We start from the raw sequence: 6,841 nt of genomic DNA, 5'->3' as shown, positions 1-6,841 counted from the left end.
TATTTAGGAGCTAATTAGGCAGTCTGCCCAGTGTCTCTGCTCCCAAGCCGGGTGCTGCCTGCTCTCTGACCATTTCCCTGCCTGCTATTTCTGTCAGCACACAGAGGTCAGCGAGAGAAGGCATCAGACTTTAATAGGCCTCCTCTCCCACTTGTTAGCATCAGTGGAAACATGTTTTCAGAATGTTTCATATTTGGCTATTGAGGATTTGGGCATTTGGGGATTATTTATGGATTTCATTACTCACTTTATTCCATTCACTCTTACTGTGAAGAGCCGGGGCTTGTCTATATCCTGAACACAATTTTAAATTTTTGGCGGGGTCTTCTGCCCTGAAGAACCGCGCACGTTCATCTCATCAATCAATCCGTGGCAAACAATGGTGGGTTACCGAATACAGAAGGAAGCCAAGAAGCGCTTGTGTGGAATGAGAAGGTAGGATGGGTGGAAAAGTGTTAAACTGTAGGAACATCTCCCTCTTAACAATAGAGTTCTATCTGAAAAGTTCTTTCAAATACATTTCTAAACATGCAGTTACGTTCTAAACCCATCAGAGGAGTTGACAACTCAAGGCACACCCTGTTATGGGCTCTTTCCCAGGTGCAAAGTATTTTAGGGAGGAAATAATTCCTTCCCCATTCATCGTTTTTATGAATATGAATTTGAATATATTGAGTTGTCTTCAAACAGCTGTGTAGCTCAGTCTGCCAAGACGCTTTTCATTGACTACCTGGTAGATGAACAGACTCATTCTTAAGATGAGGAGTGCTTATTGTAAATTGGACATGGGTTTTTAATTGGCCACACCTGATTAGGTTCCTACACTTCTTGTACACTCATTCTCTCTATATAGGAAAAAAGCAAATGGGTCTGTTCATACAGCCAGGTTTAGAAGCTTCTGCTTTATGTAATGTTTAATCTATTAGTTATTGTGCTTCTGTATACTTGGGTTGTATTTGTTTTTAAGTCTCTAAATCTAATATCTTTGCAAACACTTTAATCAGTTGCCTACCGAGTTTTCATTTAGACCCAACAAGTTGGAGTAAGCTCATTTTCATTTATAAATTTCCTTCTCTTTTCTGCGGTTTGTACCTCTTCTTTGCTCTTCTATCCCTAGACAAAAGCTAGTGATTTTAGTTCCCATTTTCCAGATGATTGCTCTGTCTCTGTCTTTGCTGTCGTTTGTGCAGATGGCTTCAGATTTCCAGCACAAATGTATAGTACCATGAAAAATAAGCCAAAAAAATAATTGCAAGTGTTTAAGTATCGTAAAGCTGATTTTGCCTACAGTTTTAGTTTCTCTTGGCCCACTGCCTGACATCCATTAGGTATACTCGGAATATTCTAACCCTGGACACAAAGGCAGGGATTTCCTTTTTAGACTGGTTGTAGTATTTACTGTCAGAGATGATAGCAACAAGAAGAATGGCATCAAGCCTGGCCAAGGCTCTTGGTTCATGACTGTTCCCTGGCTTTGGTATTCATTCTTATCCCTCCACCTAAGATGAGAAATCATATCTTGGCTACCTGCCTAATCCCCTTATAAGCAGGCCTGGTTCTTCTCCACCCTTAAGAAGGCTAGCTGTTTGCCCTTTAGAAGAGGAGAGCTGTAGAAGCTGATGCCATTGGTAAGCACTGCCTTTTTTTTTTTTTTTTTAAATTATGTTGAACCTTTGGTAAGCACTGCCTTTTAACCACAGCACTGTCTGTTTCTAGCTTCAGACTACCAAGGGCAGTCTGTTAGCATGCTCACCAAGACTCAAGAATTTTCTGTTCTACTGCAAGCATCTCCTGAGGCCACCTTGTTAAAGGATTTAATTTCATAATCAGTTTCCCAGAATCAATATTTCTTTTCCTATTTCCCTTTGCTTGGACATAATGTGATTAGAATAAAGAGCTCTCATGCTTTGGGACTTAGCAGAATTGTTGCTAAAGAAAACACTGTCCAGCAGTCCTCCTCCCACATGTGAATTCTGCTATTCCCCTTTCCACGTGGGCATCGCAATGGCCATGAGGGCTAGGGACCTCAGCCAAGCAGTCTTGGAATTGGGGCTCTTGGGAACCATACGTGCCCCATGTTCTTGAGGGGCCACTAGAAGGGGCAACATGTACCAGGATCTATGTTGCTCCATATCTTCTGTAACAGGCACATGTCCCATCTTGCTCATCTCTGTGTGGAGACATTCTTTGGGAGATGGTGGCCTTGTGCAGTAGGTGTGACATATTCTGGGTCATTCAAAGAAATATTTGGATTTATCTAATTTCAGTGAAGAGTGCTAAAATTCATCAGGGTTTTCCCTCTGTTAGGAAACAAAGGGCATTCTATAAGGCTTTTCTCTGATTCCTCAATCAGTGGGAAGAGATTAATACTTGAAAATATTTGCATCAGATGACCAAGTAAGACAAATTGCCCATAACCACCCAGGTGAGAAAGATTGGAATTTAACAGACAAGCAATCAGAGGCTGAATTAGATGGCTAAAGGGTCTCCATTCCTTTCTAGAATAATCAGAGATTTGAATGAGGCACAAACCAGAAAAATTATTGTTATAAAAAAGAAAGAAAGAAAAGAAAAAGTATGGCAAGCCATGTGCCCCTTTAAAAAGACACAAAATTTCTTTGTATGGATTTTGTGAATATATGTATTGTAAGATCTTTACAAAAACTATGAAATAAGCAATTAATTTGGGAAATGATTAATGCCAGAATATTTTAGAGCTTTATGCCCTCCCCACAGCATAATTCAAAAACTGTTTTTAGTTCTTTTCCTTCCCTTTATAAACTCAAATTCTTAATTGAAAAGCCATCAGTGTTGCTCAGTATGAATGAGATAATTACACTTGGGTCAGGTGTAGGGTTCGGTTGCTTTGAAAGGTTTTAAAAGATTCTCTGTCTTAGTTCTTATCTATTTGTTCCCTGAAGGATTTCTGTATCTCCTTGGGCAAACCAGGCAGAAGCAGCAGCAATAATCTTATTTACAAAGGGGGCAGGAGGGCAGAAGATTGGAGGCCTCAAGGGCTGGTGTTCAATACCATCTCTGTCATCCTGAGATCAGAGGGTTTGCCCCAGCCCAGGTGAATAATGACCAGCAACACTTTGTGACTGATGACTGCTCTGTTTCGCCAGCTAATTGATATCCCTCAGTTCCTAGTGAATAATGCTCTTTCTAGCAGTGACAGTAATGTCATCGGGAAGGAAAATATGTGGCCAGCTAATGGGGAAACAGGATATTGACCCCCCCACCACCACCATCACTGGGTGCTCTACTGGGCCAAGCATGAAGTGATACTCCTACATACATATACAGAGCTTTGTAAAAAATCTCTTTGAATATGCAGAATTAGGGAGAAGTTTTCCTAAACATTGACCTTTATTGCCTAATATTATAAATCTGTTCAGGCCCCTGAAAATCACAGTGAAGTGCATCAAGAAAAATAAATCTCTTAAGTATTTATGGCCCTTGGTGATTGGGCCCCTGGCCCTCATCCTTATTACTCTCCTATGGGTGCCATGTCCTGGGCACATGAGACTGTGTATCATTCTCTGGACATATCATGTTCTCTTAAATCTCTCACCTGCCTCCCCCACCCCACCACTTTTTCTCTCGTATAACATTCCTTATCTCCATCTTTTCTATAACATTCTTTATCTTGCCCTTCCTCTTTCCCTGGATAGCTCCCACTTTGTCTTCAATATTCAGCTTCAGTATTCAATATTCCTAAGTCAGTTACTTGTGCCCTTTCTGCTTTCCCATAGCCTCCTCTATTTTAGCACTGACCACATTGCATTGAGATTACCTGTTTAAGTGTTCACCTTCTTTCATTAGATGTTAAGTAATTTGATGACTTATCATGAAGGCATAGCATTTTAACCATAGCATTGTTGCTTGAAGTGAACAGAATACATTTACAGTACAGTTTGCTAGATGGAAATTGCCCTGGAACTATCAATTCAGTAATGTAGTAACTGAGCAAATCCGAACTCTACCACTTAATAGTTGGATGACCTTGTGCAGATTGCCGTCTGTCAAATGGGAATCATGATACCTCACAGTCTGGTTAAGAGGTTTAAATGAGGGGCGCCTGGGTGGCTCAGTGGATTAAGCCGCTGCCTTCGGCTCAGGTCATGATCTCAGGGTCCTGAGATCGAGCCCCGCATCGGGCTCTCTGCTCCGCAGGGAGCCTGCTTCCTCCTCTCTCTCTGTCTGCCTCTCTGCCTACTTGTAATCTCTCTCTCTGTCAAATAAATAAATAAAATCTTAAAAAAAAAAAAAAAAGTAACCCTATTAAAAAAAAAAAAAAAAAAAAAAAAAAAAAAGAGGTTTAAATGAGATGATGCACCTCATAATAAGTGGGATACATGCTAACTATTATTATCTGTGCCAGGTTCAAGGTAGGTTCTCAGTAAACACTTGCTACCTTAAAGTTTACAATTTTAACAAGTCACATTTCATTGACTGATAGAGCATTATTTCCTAAATGCCTTGTTCTACATATAAGTTAAAAATAAAGCAAGGGTTTTTTTTTTTTTAATTGAAAGAATTAAAATGAAAACTTTGCTCAAGGAAGTGACCAAAGAGCTAGAGAAATCACTATTGTCAGTGGGATAAGGAATATATTTGTAGCACCCAGATCTGGGGATAAAATAAATCAAACCTCTCCTCAGCTACTGTTTCAGGTTCCCAAAGTGAATGATGAATCTTACTAGGCAAGTAATAAAGAACACAAATTTAATTTATTTTGACATCCCGATTTAAACAAGTTCTTGAATTGCTGCCATCTGGAGAATGAGGAAGGAAAAGGCAAGAGCCACACACTTTATTTCATCCCATGCTCCTTTGCAATGTGGTGAGATGGAAAGATCCAGAATTTAGAACCAAAAGACCTGGGTTTGAGCTCCAGAGAATCAACATGCTACTAACTACCGATTTGAGTTTGAGCAAGATACTTGACTTCCGGGTCCTATGTGTGTGAAAATGCCCTGCAAAACAATAGAACTTTGAGTATTATTTTTACTAAGCATTCTTGTAAGTAATGGTGATGCTCCTCAACTCTGCATTTTCTAGAACATGGGAAGTCTACAATAAATACTTGTGGACTATATGGCTTTAAATGAATAATAAATGAATGATTGGAGTCACTGTGGTCTGATAAAGACACTATGGGCTTTGGAATCAAGAACACCTGGGTTCTAACCTTGGCAATGTGGTATTTGCCTCATTCAGTTTTTATCTCACCTATATTATAAGACTAATAATATATACATCATAAAGTTGCTTGAGGATTAAATAATATGTATATTGTATATATGTATATATATACATAATATATGTGTATGTAGGTACATAAGTGTATTATATATGTGCACATATATATGTAGTGCTAATGTAAAGTGCTAACACAATGGAGCTCTTTTATTCCTGATTTTTAGCTCAAGGACTAGTGTAGACATTAACTGAGTCACTAAGATAAAATGAATGCTCTGAACATGGACTAATGCTAATACTTTATGTTATACTATATACTATATATATACATGTATAGCCTTCACAGTTTTCAAATCTCTTCAAGACATCTGATATCATCGGATGCTACTGATATTTTCAGAGCTGGCATTTTTACTGCTGAGAAAAGCAGATCAGAAATGATAGCTTATCCAAGGCCAAATGACTAGATAGTGACTGATCCAGAACTACATGCTGGGCCTCATAATTTCTTCCCCAGTGTTCTTTGTAGCATAAGAGCTGCTTTGTCAGTCAAAACTGGGTATCTTTGAGATTTGCCAGATTCTCATATCGGTCAAAATGTTGTATACCAGATAAGGAATATTTGAACATTTTCAAATGGATCAAGTTTACCTAAGGATGTTAGGAATTCTAATATTGTAATTATGGAGTGGGTTTTTTTTGTTTGTTTGTTTTTGAGAGAGACACAGAGAGTGGGGAGAGGGGCAGTGGGAGAGAGAGAGAGAGAGAACCCCAAGCAGACTCTATGCCCAGTGCAGAGTCCATCATGGGGCTTCATTCCACAACCCTGAGATCATGACCTAAGCAGAAACCAAGAGTTAGACACTTAACTGTGCCACCCAGGCACCACACTAATATTATTATTCTTAAACAACTGAAGTGCTATGTAAGTCATCTGTTTCTTAGTGGTAAGAGAAAAGTTATTTATTTGCTCTACAAATATTTGAACACCCACGTTCAAAGCAATGAATAAGCTGCTGTGGTCAACACTGGGGAGTCTCAGAATCTCTTTTTTCTATTAATCCAAATCTGCAGCTCTATTATTTTAATTAATTCCTCACTCCATTTCATTCCTTTCTGCCATTCTCTTTTCTTTTGAATAAGTCACAAGGAACCATGTCTCCCATAATCCTATATATCTATTCCTTAATATTATCAGAAACTTCTGAAAAACAGCAGCGCAATGACCTGTACTTCTAGATGTTCATAGACCTATCCTTCTTCACATTTCATCGCCTCCTAAACTAATCAGATATGTACACTCCAAATTTCCCTCACCAGCATTCAGGGACAGGGAATTGAAGAACAATAATAATATGTATTGTCCACTTTCTGTGTTCCAGTGTGGGGCCAAAAACTTCACATGCATCACCTTCAATCCAGGAGAAACTCTTACAGAACATTCTAGAGGTAAGGCTGGAATTTTTCCAGCTGGAACCATCCAAGGGGGCACCGTGGAGCCTCTTGCATACCTCGCTTACTTTTTTGTTCCTGTATCATTCTAAATGCATATTTCACTATCGATGGCAACACTATTATTGATGGGGGATCAGTTTTGAGTTTTGCTACATGAAGATACTGAAATAAGTACCTTATG

Source organism: Meles meles, chromosome 5 (assembly GCF_922984935.1).
Source record: "Meles meles chromosome 5, mMelMel3.1 paternal haplotype, whole genome shotgun sequence".
Lineage (NCBI taxonomy): Eukaryota > Metazoa > Chordata > Mammalia > Carnivora > Mustelidae > Meles > Meles meles.
This window is presented reverse-complemented; position numbering follows the sequence as displayed.